The following is a 14,720-nucleotide window of genomic DNA, read 5'->3' as shown; positions in this document are numbered from 1 at the left end:
CCCCCCTCCCACAATCCCCCCCCCTCCCACAAACCCCCCCCCCTCCACAAACCCCCCCCTCCCCTTCACAAACCCCCCCCTCCCACAATCCCCCCCCCCCTCCCACAATCCCCCCCTCCCACAATCCCCCCCCCTCCCACAATCCCCCCCCTCCCCACAATCCCCCCCTCCCACAATCCCCCCCCTCCCACAATCCCCCCCCCCCACAATACCCCCCCCTCCCACAATCCCCCCCCCCCACAAACCCCCCCTCCCACAATCCCCCCCCCCCACAATCCCCCCCCACAATCCCCCCCCCACAAACCCCCCCCTCCCACAATCCCCCCCCCACAATCCCCCCCCCACAAACCCCCCCCCACAAACCCCCCCCCTCCCACAATCCCCCCCCACAAACCCCCCCCTCCCACAATCCCCCCCACCACAAACCCCCCCTCCCACAATCCCCCCCACCACAAACCCCCCCTCCCACAAACCCCCCCTCCCACAAACCCCCCTCCCACAAACCCCCCCTCCCACAAACCCCCCCTCCCACAAACCCCCCCTCCCACAAACCCCCCTCCCACAAACCCCCCCTCCCACAAACCCCCCCTCCCACAAACCCCCCCTCCCACAAACCCCCCCTCCCTCCCACAAACCCCCCCTCCCCCCCACAAACCCCCCCTCCCCCCACAAACCCCCCCTCCCCCCCACAACCCCCCCCTCCCCCCCCACAAACCCCCCCTCCCCCCCACAAACCCCCCCTCCCCCCCCACAAACCCCCCCTCCCCCCCCCACAAACCCCCCCTCCCCCCCCACAAACCCCCCCTCCCCCCCCACAAACCCCCCCTCCCCCCCACAAACCCCCCCTCCCCCCCCACAAACCCCCCCTCCCCCCACAAACCCCCCCTCCCCCCACAAACCCCCCCCTCCCCCCCACAAACCCCCCCTCCCCCCCACAAACCCCCCCTCCCCCCCACAAACCCCCCCCCTCCCACAAACACCCCCCCCCTCCCACAAACACCCCCCCCCTCCCACAAACACCCCCCCCCCCTCCCACAAACACACCCCCCCCCTTCCACAAACACCCACCCCCCCTCCCACAAACACCCACCCCCCCTCCCACAAACCCCCCCTCCCCCCACAAACCCCCCCTCCCCCCACAAACCCCCCCTCCCCCCACAAACCCCCCCTCCCCCCACAAACCCCCCCCCCACAACCCCCCCCTCCACAAACCCCCCCCCTCCACAACAACATACGAGTTTACTATAACAACACAGACATAGTAAAATACGCGGGCATTTCCTGGTGGAGATCGTATTAAAGAGCTAGTAGCATCGTAATGCATTGAGTTGATAGCAGCTCTAAATTTACGCGAAATTGATAACTGCAGTTTAGTGAACATTGTACATCCTAACGGAGAAGATACAGTCTGTCAGTCTGTAAGTACTGAACATTTTCTAGTGAACTCATTAACGTGTCCCTTAACTAAATCTATCATATCATCCCTATCCATGTCATGCCTGGCAAGAGACTCCGAAGTTATCTTTTGTACTACACTAACACTTTTAACATCTTGCAGATTTCCCTCTTTCATTATGCTATAAAGTGTAGTTTCAGGATAGAATGTATGTCAGACCCCAAATATAAAAGGTGGTTAGAAGAAAATAAAACAGATCGAAATGTGGTTTTCTGTAAACTATGTAAAAATAATGTTTTGATATTGCAAATATGGGTGCATCAGCATTACAGAGTCATATGAAATAAGGAAAACATGTAAATATGATTGAAGTATTACATACAACTAAGTCAGTAGGGGATTATTTTAAATTACCCAATGCATCCACAGTAAAGGAAAATGCTGTTGCAAGTTCATCTCAAAATTGCATTCATAGTGAGCCAGAGTGCCATTTGTGATGTGTCAAAAAAAGAACCGATTACTTTATCGAATCATGTTCTTGCTGAATCCACACTCAAAGCAGAGATTTTTTGGACACTTAAATGTTGTAATGAAATACATGTCATTCAACTCTTGGAAAGTCAAAAATATAATTTTTGCTGCTATGTTCCCAGACAGTCATATTGCAGCAAAATATTCTTGTGGAGCAGACAAGAATGCCTATTTGTTGTGTTTTGGTATAGCTCCATACATTAAGGATAGGCTTGTTCACTGTGTTCAAGTCAGAATTCTTTGTGGTGTGTTCTGATGGAAGTGAAAGTTCTCCAACGAGATCAACTGGATATTATCATTAGATTCTGGGATGTAAGCTCTCAGCTAGTGTGCACAAGGTATATTGGTTCACAGTTTCTTGGGCATGCTAGAGCCGATGATGTAAGGAATGTTTAGAAAAAGGAATGGAAGAGGTAAACTACGAATATAGTGCAAATTGGTATGGATGGATCTAATGTGAATTTGAAAGCTTACAAAGATTATATTTGCCAAAGGAAAGATCAATATCCGGACTATCCACTGCTAATTGATGTTGGTACATGTGGTGTGCACACTGTACATAGAGCTTTTCAGGTTGCAGTGGAGGAAACAGGTTGGGATATTGCCAGTATTTTGTGATGTTTGTGGTAAATATTCAATTATTCGCCTGCAAGAAGAAGTGACTTTGTACAGAACAATGAAAAAAACTCAGTTGTTTCCATTAAAGTTTTGTTCAACAAGGTAGGTGGAGGATGTTGTTGTTTCAGAACGGGCTATTGCTATTTGGCAAACAGTTACAGCATTTATCGATCTTACTAAGGTAAACCCAAATCTGCTCTGTGTACCAAGTCTTTTCAGCCTGTTCAGAAGGCTACTAAAGATCCACTGATGGTTGCCAAATTGGCTTTCTTTTCCTTTATTGGAAGTCAGATACAACCATACCTCAAGTGCTACCAGACTGATTCTCCTATGATTCCTTTCCAAGCTTCTTACACAATAGAATTGTTGTATGGACTAATGTCATTATTTATAAAGAAGAAAATTTTGTATAAGGCAAACAATGATTTAGATTTATGTGCACTTGATCCTAATAGCAAGGATAACACTGTGATTACGAACAGTATGGAAACTGGTTTTGCAACAAAAAAACAACTGATTATGCGTGTTACACAAAAGAAAGTCACAGACAAGGATGTTTTAGTGTTCAAAAGAATTCAAGAAAAATCTATTGAAATATCCTGTAGTGAGATTTTCCAGGTGTCTTGACCCTAGAACTCTACTATGCAATGAAACTGAAACCACTGAAACATTTAAAAAGTTGCTTCAGCAGATTGAAAATAGAAAACTGATCAGCACAGGTGTGTGTGATGCAACTTTACTACAGTTCAAGTTGTTCCTCAGAGAAGTGTCACCAGATCAATACTCAAAGGTTAGATTCTTTTTTTTTTGTAAATATTTCCTGGACAAAAAACAGTATGCAGATTTGAGGAAAGTATTTAAACTTATCTTGACTCTGTCTCATGGCCAAGCATCTGTAGAACGTGGTTTCTCTGTCAACAGAGAAATGCTCGTGGAAAATTTAACCGAAAAAACTCTAGAAGCAATGAGGATTGTGTATGATGAATTTAAAGATAAAAAAGTAAGTGATGTTATTTTCAGTTAAGAACTGTTGGCAAATGCTAGATCATCAAGAATGCGCTATCAGCACTTCTTGGATGAACAGAAGAAACAAACATCTAGAGAGGAAAGTAGTAGAAAGAGGTCACACATGTTAGAAACTGTCCAAGAACTGAATAAGAAGAAGCTGCAGATTAATAATTAAATTGTAAACACATTATTCATAATAGATAAAAAAAAAATACATTGACACCATAAAAAAACCTTGATGTGTTCAAACATTTAAATTACACATAATTATAATTATTACAACTTCGTTCAGAATTAACTTTTAAATATTTAAATAACACATTACCATTAACAAATACCAATATAGAATACTGAAAACGTGTGGAAACCAGTTCGCCCAAAAAAAAAGAAAAATAATTATAAATAAAAAAGTTAAGCAAGTGCCACCAACATTACAACGACACAGCTCTCACTCGGTCAAAAGCTTGTTTGACTCCCACAACCAATTAACGAGGCAATTAATCATAACTGCAGGGATTCGCTGATGTACCAGAACTCTCACACACTTCTAAATTCTATAACTTATGATCTCCAAACACATGGTTTGGCACATTTAGAAGTGCTGATTGAAGTTGCACAGCATTACCCCCACAGTTACTGATACAACCTTTTGCACAGTGACAAAGGCTTTGATTTTCGACTGGCTGAGATGCAGTGTATGGCTGCCCTTGCCCATGGCATAAAGGTTCTTTTTAAGATTCTTCACGACATGGTTAACACATTCAATCTTTTCAACATCTCTCCCATACGAAACATTTGCTATTATGGCTGCATGCACACTGGAATCACCATCACCAACAAACATCTTAAATTGAAGTTTGTACTTGTCTTCACAGAACCGGAATCCTTCCACTATAATGTCTGCCTCCATTGCAGTGGAAGAACACAAGTGAGGTGTGGGTTCCTTTTCCATTCGTTCGCTTCGAATGCATGCAGTGCAATATTTGTTTCTCACACCAAGGAATAACAATTTCTTTGTGTAGAACCCAATTATTACAGCCCATCCAGACTTAACAGAAAACATATGACCATAGGATCTTTGGCTCCAACCACCATCCACAATTCCTATGGTTCAAGCATGTTCCTGATTTCCAACCATACAGATTCGTCCATCGTCTTTCGCAATAGAGAACTCTTAATTAGAGTGTGCAGTATCTTCCATTTCCTCCTGCAACATTACTTTCCAGTGCTCTCCGATTTTGTTCTCGTGGTTAGAGAAGCATCCGGGACTTATAGGCTGAATGTCAATGAGCGACAACAGTTCATGCAGTGTCCCATAACCTAAGCCAACTGAAATAGTACCCCAAACAATCTTATTGACGACATCCAGGTTGACTTCCTGTTTAGTTTTTTTTGGTCTCCCCACTGGAAGACATTCCATAGGTTCAGATTGGAATTGTTGTTCTTGGTCGCAGTGTGTGCACTTAAATTTAAAATCTGTCAGCAGACCAAACCTTTTTACACCTTTCAGGACATATGTCCCCGAAGAGTGAATTGGACACCTGTAAAACCAAATAATAATAATAATTTTGGTAACATCTTACTACAATGTATTTTACCCTTTCCCTCTTTTATTCAGTAAACAAGAAATTATAGTGTACATAAAATAAATATAATTAAATATAAGGCTCTCTAACATGGCAGTTTAGCTATAACTTTCTGTTTACAGTGATATTCAAGCGTTAGGGTGTGCTATCTAATTTCATACAACCACACTACCAGGACGGTATCAGCTAATATTACATATAGCCAATCGTCATTGTAATGAAAAGCAGATATAAATAGCTGGCACAAACCCTGGCAGCCATGGCTGACTCCTCGGGGGTGAAAGCTGTAACACATGATTAAAAGTTTGAGTGATTCTTCGGTGGTATATACATTAGAAGCTGCAGTATGGAGGTGATTATATATTATTTGTTAGCATTTTGTAAAACGTACTGCTCATGCACAAGGTAAGAATTTCAGTATATATGGCATACTTAATTGTTGTTATTTAAATTCGTGGACTTTTCCCAAGTCATCACTGTTGCGAAACAACTATTTGGCTATAAATAAGAGAGCTAATATTAGGCCTATATATTACATGCGCTATGGCGTGCCCTTAAAAAGCAATTTTTTTTAGAGTAAGTGTTTATTTTTACTTGGCATATGTTATTATAATTTTGGGGATTGTTTGATTTTAGCCCTATAAACAAACATTTATAATTGGCTGATGAAAAATGTGCTTGTATAAACAACACATTCGTAAGTTCTATGAAGTATTAGCTGACAGTCAGAATGTTATTTGTTACATAATGTGTTTGATAAAAAATATGAAATCACATTGTAAGTTCACACACAATATTATTTAGAAAGGGTCACAGTGGTGTTCTGGTCAGATCAGTTGTTTCCAAGGTGACCCGGTTTCAATTTCTACGGTGATCAAGCATGGTTTTTCTTCATGTGAAAATCCTGCGAACTTAGTTCTTATGAGATGTTCCTATTTCTCATACCAACCAAGTGCATCCTATCGCTGCTACATTCTTGTCAATTCACACTTTATCCGTTCCTAATTACCTAATGTCGAGACATGGCCCTTTTTGGGTTAGACTGCTACAAAGAATGCTATAGTGACCAAATGGCTAAACCAATTAAACAAATTACTTGAAGGCATCACTTTTTAACTCATAAAAACACTAATTACTGTATAAAAAATAAAACCACGAGATTGACTCCATTCCTCTTTTACATAAATGGTAGTTGAACCACCAATTCAAAAATTTTATATTTACTCTCAAATGTGCGTAATTCACCGGGCACAGCACGAAAATATACCTGCTAATCGGAACATTGGTTAACTTGCTTAAATATTATTCACATTTAATGTCTTTATTTTACCTTCAGCAAACACTCTAAAACCCAGTGTGTTGTTTATGCTTCATGTGTCTGATTATCATATCTCGTAACGGAATTCCCAAAATTCTTTCTAACAACTAACAAGGTCAAAAGTGTGGTCTGGCAAGGTAACAAGGATGAAAGATTTTCTAATGGAAATGTGATTGTAGGTTATGTAGGCTATATGGATGTTCAGATATGAAATTCATTAGGTACATTAAAAAGTTATCAACTGTAACATGTTTAAATGTAGTTGTGAGTTCAACATAGTGCAGTCGTGTTCCAAATATTCCAATTGATTAAAAAAAATTTTCTCCATACACAAAAATATGTCTCTCGAAAGATATGTGAACAGATTGACATGACAACAGAGCCGCTAATATTCAACATGGCACCAGTGACATTCATTACACGCCTATATCCAAAATTAAAGTTTTCAGCCATGCTGGAATTTATTTTTTGTAGATTAGACTTTTTGCATATTCAATCAACTCAAACCATAGGTCCTATATTCAAATCAGTGTCACCGGGCTGATCTCTGATTAATCAGCCTAAAGTTTAAATTTCATCAAACGGGTTTCCCATCATTCTAGGTGGTAGGCTTAAAATGTGACATTAAGGCAATGAAAGAAGGGGTTCTACAATGTTGCATTTTCTGCCTTGTAATAGTTATGTAAGCCATATGCCATGACCTACACATCGCCTAGTAAATACAGAATGCTTTGCAGGCAACACGGTGATGTCCAGCAGGTCTCGTAACCTCGAATACAGCCACTGACCACTGCTGCAGAAAGGAAGCAGTGATTAACAAAATGGTGAGTTAACGTGAACCACAAATAAGCCTTAAAAAATTGTATTATCGCATAAAAATCTTTCGCCTACCAATCTCAGGCCTCGAATGGTTTTATTAATGAACAAATACCTAATAAAGACATCAAGAAGTACTTAGACATATTTATAGGCCATAAATGATAATAACAATATTGATGCGAAGCTAGTATAGGCCCAGGTGAGAATGAAATCATTATACCCTTTGATAAATAAGCACAGGGCAGTATTACTAAGATATTCAATTCATTAGACCTACACGGGACCAATTATGATGTATGTTGTGGGGGATACTACGTATAAATCACACTTCATAAAACTACAGCAAATTTAAAACAAATGCATTTGAATCTTTACAAATGCTATGTTATACTGTAGATCCTCTCTATATCGTGGAACGAACTATGTAAGTTATAACATTTGATTACTAGAAATCATGATATAAACCACATAAATTGAAACATAAATTTCCTCAAGTGGTATCTAAGAACCCGAGGATAATCAAAGAAAATCATGTGAATCAGTGCTACAGGGCACTTGAGCCCTGTCATACACGGAGATGCTATGTTACATGCGCTCTTTACCTCGAGTTTGCGTCGCGAGCGAGTCGCTTCAGCTGGGTTTACAAACCACGTAATAAATGTAACAACTCAAGAAGTGCAAAATGCAAAAATACAACATAGATGTACACTTTTGTATACACTATGCAAGACGTAAAAATGCAGGCAAGCATCAGCCAGAATTTATGTACATAAATTGAAACGTTAATTTTATTATATACATAACTTTTTTACAATAATGAAAATAAAAGTTTCAATTTTGTTTGTTGATAATTTCATGTTATAAGATATACATTAGCTATAAATAGTATCCCGGATTTGTTTTCCTAATGTTTTACGATTTCTAGTTTTAAAGGAGGCAGCTTGAAAATTTCCTTCTTTTTATTACATGTTCCGTTGTTGTGTCGTTACCTTTTTTTATAAGGCCATGGCTGTACGATACTACTGTACTATCTAAAAAATGGACATGTTATTTTTGTTATCTCATAAGACAACAAGAAATTACAATTTACTATTTGTATTGTTCAAATTCTATACTTAATACAGGTACTAATGGAATAAATCCAGTTTACCTGCTCTGCATCACAGAAAACTTGTATAATCTTCTTATGTGGTCTTCGTTACATCCTGGCTGCAGGTGGGGTATAGGAGGTAGCAACATTATTTTAACTCTACATTTCCTCCTCTTCAATTCCAGCAGTAACAGATTAACATCCCTCATCATGAACTGTAGTCTTGTACCCTTCTGAAAAACCATGAGGTACAAAATATTTTAATTTTTTTTAAACAAAAGTATAAAAGTTATATGAACTTATGTATTACACTTACACATTACTCAAGACACATGATTGCTCTCTATTTTGTATAATTTGATGCATGAGGGAAGGTTTGGCAAATGAAATTTTTACATTTATTCAGTAATAAAATATTTTGCATGTTAACTTTCAGTCTTCCCCTTCTTAAACTCTTTTTCTTGGTGGTGGTGGTAACTGCATCAATATAGTTACTGTCCACAACAAATTCACTTTTTTTTTTAAATTTACTTTGTAGCTATAAAATATAATTTGCAGACCCAACACATGGTGAAGGGGTTTGCCTGCAAGAAAAAAAATAATCATATTTTAATGTTCATCTTAACCATGTTTGAAAGGCACATTCACCTTTATTCCTTAAAGTTTCTTAATGTGTCCTTGAATACTTCAATACCTCTTCGATTGAAGTGAAGACTCTCTGGAAAAAACAAAACAAATGCTATCAAAACTCCCATTCATAATGAGAACCTTAAAAAAAACTACTAACATAACATTGAAGTCTTAACCTGGTCACATGAAATGAGGTTATTTCAGAGTTTGAAGACGTTGATAAATTTTGAAAATACTTCTTGTAAAAATAATTGCGTCTGCAGAAACAGCTTTGGGCTCAAATGTTACTATTTATGATTAATATACCTTGAAAAGATCCAATATCTCAAGTTTTCCACCTGTAAAAAAACACAGAAAGGTAGTGTCGTAGTAGACAACAAAATATTAACAAAATTGCAAACTTATCTCAATGTTACATAGTTCAAAAAACTGATTTTTATGGGTTCCCATAACCCCATAACTATGTATAATCTTTACACAGTTTATTCCAACGAGAACGTGTTAAAAACACTGCCCAAGAAAACAGGACATTCATCTACTAACAGCTGTGAGCAGTCCTCGTCCGAGGTTCTCAAGCTTCAATTACTTCTTGGGGATAAAGTGGATAATTTCGACAATCTTATCAAGGCAGTTAAGGCACCTTGCAATACAGGTAATGACCTCAAAAATTAAAATTTCCTCAAGCTCAATCTCATGAAAAATTGTAGGTACATACATGAATTTGTCATTATCATAAAAATAGATTAAATTGCTTAAAAATAAGTAAAATCAATATTATTCACGAACCGGGGCGGATCTAGAGGGGGCCACGAGACACATGCAATCCCCTTCTCCCAAAAGAGTAAAATAAGTACTGATTCATGTAGCTTGTTAAGTAATAAATATATGATATACCAACTCCAGACTAGCGATGCCCCCCCCCCTTCCCCTTCTCCGTCTGTTCATGAATATAATATAATATTCAAATGCATAATTGCACCATGAGAGCAAATATATTAAGAAATAAATTATTCTTAAGGTAAACAGCTGGGTTTAAAATAACTCATAAGCAGGGAACTTTATCTGTCAGAAAAAATATATTATTTTAATAAATATTCAAAATATTACACATTTACCGAAAGTTTGCAAAAAAAAAAAAGAAGAGAAGCAACTGTGGTAGACTTATCTGATTTGCTTCTGTTTTTGAAGGCAGCCAGATCATGTTCAATGAAAGCATTTAGCTAATACACTGCTGCCCTCAGCTCATGTCTTCCATAACCTAGGAAAAGGTGGCACTGTGCACAGCATCCACTTTCCTCTTGCTGCAGTCAGGAATATAGCAGCCCTTCTCACCCAGGATTTCAATTTGGCCATGGACACACCTCTCTGCAACATATAGTGCAAATTTTGGGGAGGGTGATGGCAAGGGGTATTTTTTTGTTTTGTAATTAAATAAATCTCTTAGGTTAGTGAAATAAATTTTTTTTACTCATTTCTGTCCTTTTTAGTTCTGAACTGTTTTTTTATATAAAAAAAAATCTAGATAAAATAATTATTTCAACACAATATAAATATTGTCAAAATGTAAATTCTCTCAACTTCTCTTTATAACATAGTTTATTATTGTAACATACCCTTTCAAGTCTTTTCAACAGATATTATTCCAATACATTGCAATAGAAATTGTAAAATAATATTATTACATAATATGAACCGGTTTCAAAGGTCAGTAGTGGCCAGACTTATATAATTTTTTATTTAAAGCTGTGTGACATAGTAATGTATAACAAAAAATCTACAATGCATTTTCAAATGCATTTACTCACTTCCAACACTGACTTCATATACATGTAAACATGCTCACCAGAATGTCATTCACTCCCAACAGAACTACAATGGTTGGCAACAAACAACCATTGTACTCCAGGCGCTTCACGCGAATTACAGTGGCCTGTGCACAGTATATGTTGATTTGTGTTGGCAGGGTTTGCCTCTCAAAAGTTAGACTGACCAGTTTCATGGATACTCGGTCATCTTGAACATCTATTCTGATATGTTTCGTTAGGCGCTCAGCAATTATTAGTTATTGTGTAATACATTCGTAACTGTCTAAAACTTCTTCTATGCTAATGTCTAAGGGGATACCATAAATTATACCATGTTTCCATGTGAGTCCCATTGGAATGCTTGTGTGAAGATTTAAAGTGCGTAGAGTGCCTGAACCAATGAACTGGTTGGCCGCTTGTACTGTTACAGCTGTTAGATGAATGTCCTTTTTTCTTGGGCGGTGTTTTTAACAGTACGTTCGGCGAACTCCATGTATTATCGATTATCATAGGTAGTTCTGTGGACTCTATATGCTACGATTCACGTGAACGAATCAAAATGGTTTTGTCAGCCAATATTCTATTGTGTCCCGGTAATTATTTGCAAACGCTTCAGTCAATTTCTATGTGAAATGCGTTGTTTGAAAGTTTGACTTGGAAATCTTCTCTAATGAACTATTAGTGTGTGGCAAAAACAACAGCCATTACTCTGAAGCAGCCTGAGTGCATGCGCCCGGCTTCGTTTGTTTCATCTCGAGTTGCTGCGCCGCTGTGGTAGAGTTGCTGTTTTGTTTGTTTTTGTTAGCCACGCGAGTGAAGTTAAAGTAGAATGTGCATGTAAACTTTTAAATTTCGACAATGAATTCGAAACCAAAAACTGGTCAGAAATACCGTCCACTATATTCGCAGTTATGGACATATTTAAGTGCCTCAAGTATAGCAGAACAACATGTATTTTGTGATTTGTGTAAATGTAACTTTAGTGTACAACATGGCGGGAAGGACGGTTGCCGGCATCACGTAAATAGCAAAAACATGTCGAATTTTCTAACTTGAAAGCTTTGAACAAGCCTGTGATGCTGTCGATCCTACAACAAATGCGGAAGTGCTTTTAGCTACGTTTTTAGTGGAACATAACATACCGCTTTCCGTAGTAGACCACGTGGGCCCGCCCGTTAATAAAGGCAATGTGTCCCGATTCAAAAATTATTGAAAAATACTCCTGCAAACAAACCAAGAATACAGCTGTAATCCAGACACTTGCAGAGGCTTCCCAAGAGGAAATCGTGAAAAATGCGGTGAGGTAACTCTACCCGATAGTTGTTACAGCCTATAGATCTGATTTAGAGAAAAAAGTTCCTGAAGTTTTGGCTCTTCCAGTTTGTGTTATGTCAAATATTAGGGAAAATATTTTCAAACTCCTAAATGAAGAGCTGCATAATAAAGGCCTTTCATGGAGCAACTGTATTTACTTTGCTACTGATAATTGTTCCACTATGACTGGCCTGCATAAAGGAACCGCTGCCTTAATTACTAAGGAAAATCCTGATATTTTCGTACAAAGATTTGCATGTCACCTAATACACATAGCTGCACAGAAAGCAGCTAAAGAGTTACTTGTTTCTATTGAAGATTTATTGATAGATCTGTATTATCATTTGGACAAAAGTGCTCTGCGTCATCAGAAATTGAAACAGTGTCAAGTTCTTTGTGCTGTAGCAACCCATAAAATATTGAAACATACCACCACTAAATGGCTGTCACTGAAAAATTGTGTTGACAGGTTGTTAGAACAGTGGCCTACATTACAAATGTTTATCCTTGTTGACAAAACACTAACAGCAAGAAGATCTAATGGTAATGTAGCTAGGGTTTTGCTGTTACAGTTTCTTCTTTTGACTCGGATGGAAACAACTGTACGCCAAAATATGTTTCCACTCCCACTCCAGTGAGTTCTAGTAAGCTTGTTGCAAGTGTTACGTCTACATCATCTAATCAATTGGGAATGTGTCCTAAATCGAAGCCGAGTGAACCTACAAAACTGATTTCAAAAGAAAAAATTGCGAGCCACAAATCCTCCAGCAGTCAGTCTGCTAAATCAAGTAAACGCAAGATTCACATGGTTCAACCAATGAAAGACTAAGCCTGTTTCCTCCAATAGTAGATTTGATAGGATTAAAAAAGCTATTTCTTCACCAGTTACGAAGTTGTACTGTCTTTTTCTTCAGAGTACTGTTCCAGTGTTCACAAAGGTTAATGTTTTGCTGCAGAATAAGAACCCACTTATTCATGTTCTTTGCGGTGAACTCCACACCTCTCGACCTAATAGAGTATGTATACATTACAGTTAACCAACTACATGCCTTTCCCTGCGCGTTAACTGTGACACACCTCTTGGCTTAATAGAATATGTTTACATCACAGTTAACAAACTACAATAAAAGCCCTGCGCATTAACTGTGACACACCTCTCAACCTAATAGAGTATGTACCTATACATCACAGTTAACAATCTACATGCCTTGCACTAGATGTTAAGTGGCACACCTCTTGACCTAATAGAGTATTTATACATCACAGTTAAACTACAATAAATTCCCTTCACAAGGTCTTTGAATTTCGCACAATTTGCAAACGAATCTATAGTTGACATTACTCATATCTTGAAATGATACTTTAGGATCTCCTATTCATTGGTCGTAATGTATCCACCTGCAATATATTTCACACATCACCCATCTAATTTGTTTATGGTTTCCCTTCTTGCCACAATAAAGGCATAGATTCCATAGAACATCTGATTCTTTTAAGAGTGCAGTAGTCAACATTTTACGAAAATTATCAGTATGTAAACCATCAGTAAATTAATTTTGTTTATGAATACAGACACATAAAATACTACAAACACTCCACAACTAACTGCATCATTTTGCACTGGTATGTTTTCAGGGACATTTTCAACTTTCCATTTTGAAATGTTAATTTTTCCACCGTAAACTTTATTGCGGTATCTTAGAAAACGCAAGTAGGGTTTCAAGATTTCTTTATCACCATTTCCACACAATGGATCCAAATGGGTAAAGCACATTTATGTTTAAATTAGCCACTAATAGACACCAATGAACATCATCAACACAGTATGGCATAATCAACAATTCCTTTGTTTCCTGATGTACAAATGTTCCCATGCATCCTGATTCTTTAACACACATTTCCTTAAAAAATGGAGATGTACTGAATTTTTTGGTAAAAATTACAGTTCTGATTTTTTAATCTGTTGAGAAAAAGAGCAATTCCTGCCTCTACAGCTGCTTGTGTGAGCTTCCTATTTTCAAAGAGACTGCAATAATCTATACCTCTTACTCTTATAGTATATGTGCAGACGTCATTGAATAAAGAAACAACTTCAATAACATCAATTGAATAGTATTATATATTTTCAAATATACCATTTTCCATTGCTAAAGGATGCGGATAGATCAAAAGTATCTAAAGTAATTTTAATTGGGCCATAAGATTTTGCAAAGCAGCAAATTTTATTTACAAGTTCCTTTCTGAAATCATTTGGGTTGAATGTTTCACAGAAGTAGGTAATCAATTAGTATCTGTTAATGAAGAAGATCACATACACACCACAGTTAAAGGAATTTTTTTTGAATTTGATGATCAGGGTCACCTACAACTTTCCAGTTATCAGTGTCTATTGTTCTGCAGAAAAAAATATTTCTTTGCTGAAGTAAAGTTTTGAAGTCTTCAAATGATGCAATAGTTTTTGTGCATTTTTTATTTGAAATTAAATTTGCTTCTCCACCTGCGGGATCAATGTATTAAAATGTTTTGTTCTGGAAGTCGGCAACAATCGGTGTCCCTGGTTGTTTAAATTTAAAGGAATTAAAACATTTCCTCTCTGTCATGAGTT

Source organism: Bacillus rossius, chromosome 11, assembly GCF_032445375.1.
Source record: "Bacillus rossius redtenbacheri isolate Brsri chromosome 11, Brsri_v3, whole genome shotgun sequence".
Classification (NCBI taxonomy): domain Eukaryota; kingdom Metazoa; phylum Arthropoda; class Insecta; order Phasmatodea; family Bacillidae; genus Bacillus; species Bacillus rossius.
The sequence above is the reverse complement of the archived record's forward strand: the minus strand, read 5'-3'. Positions refer to the sequence as shown.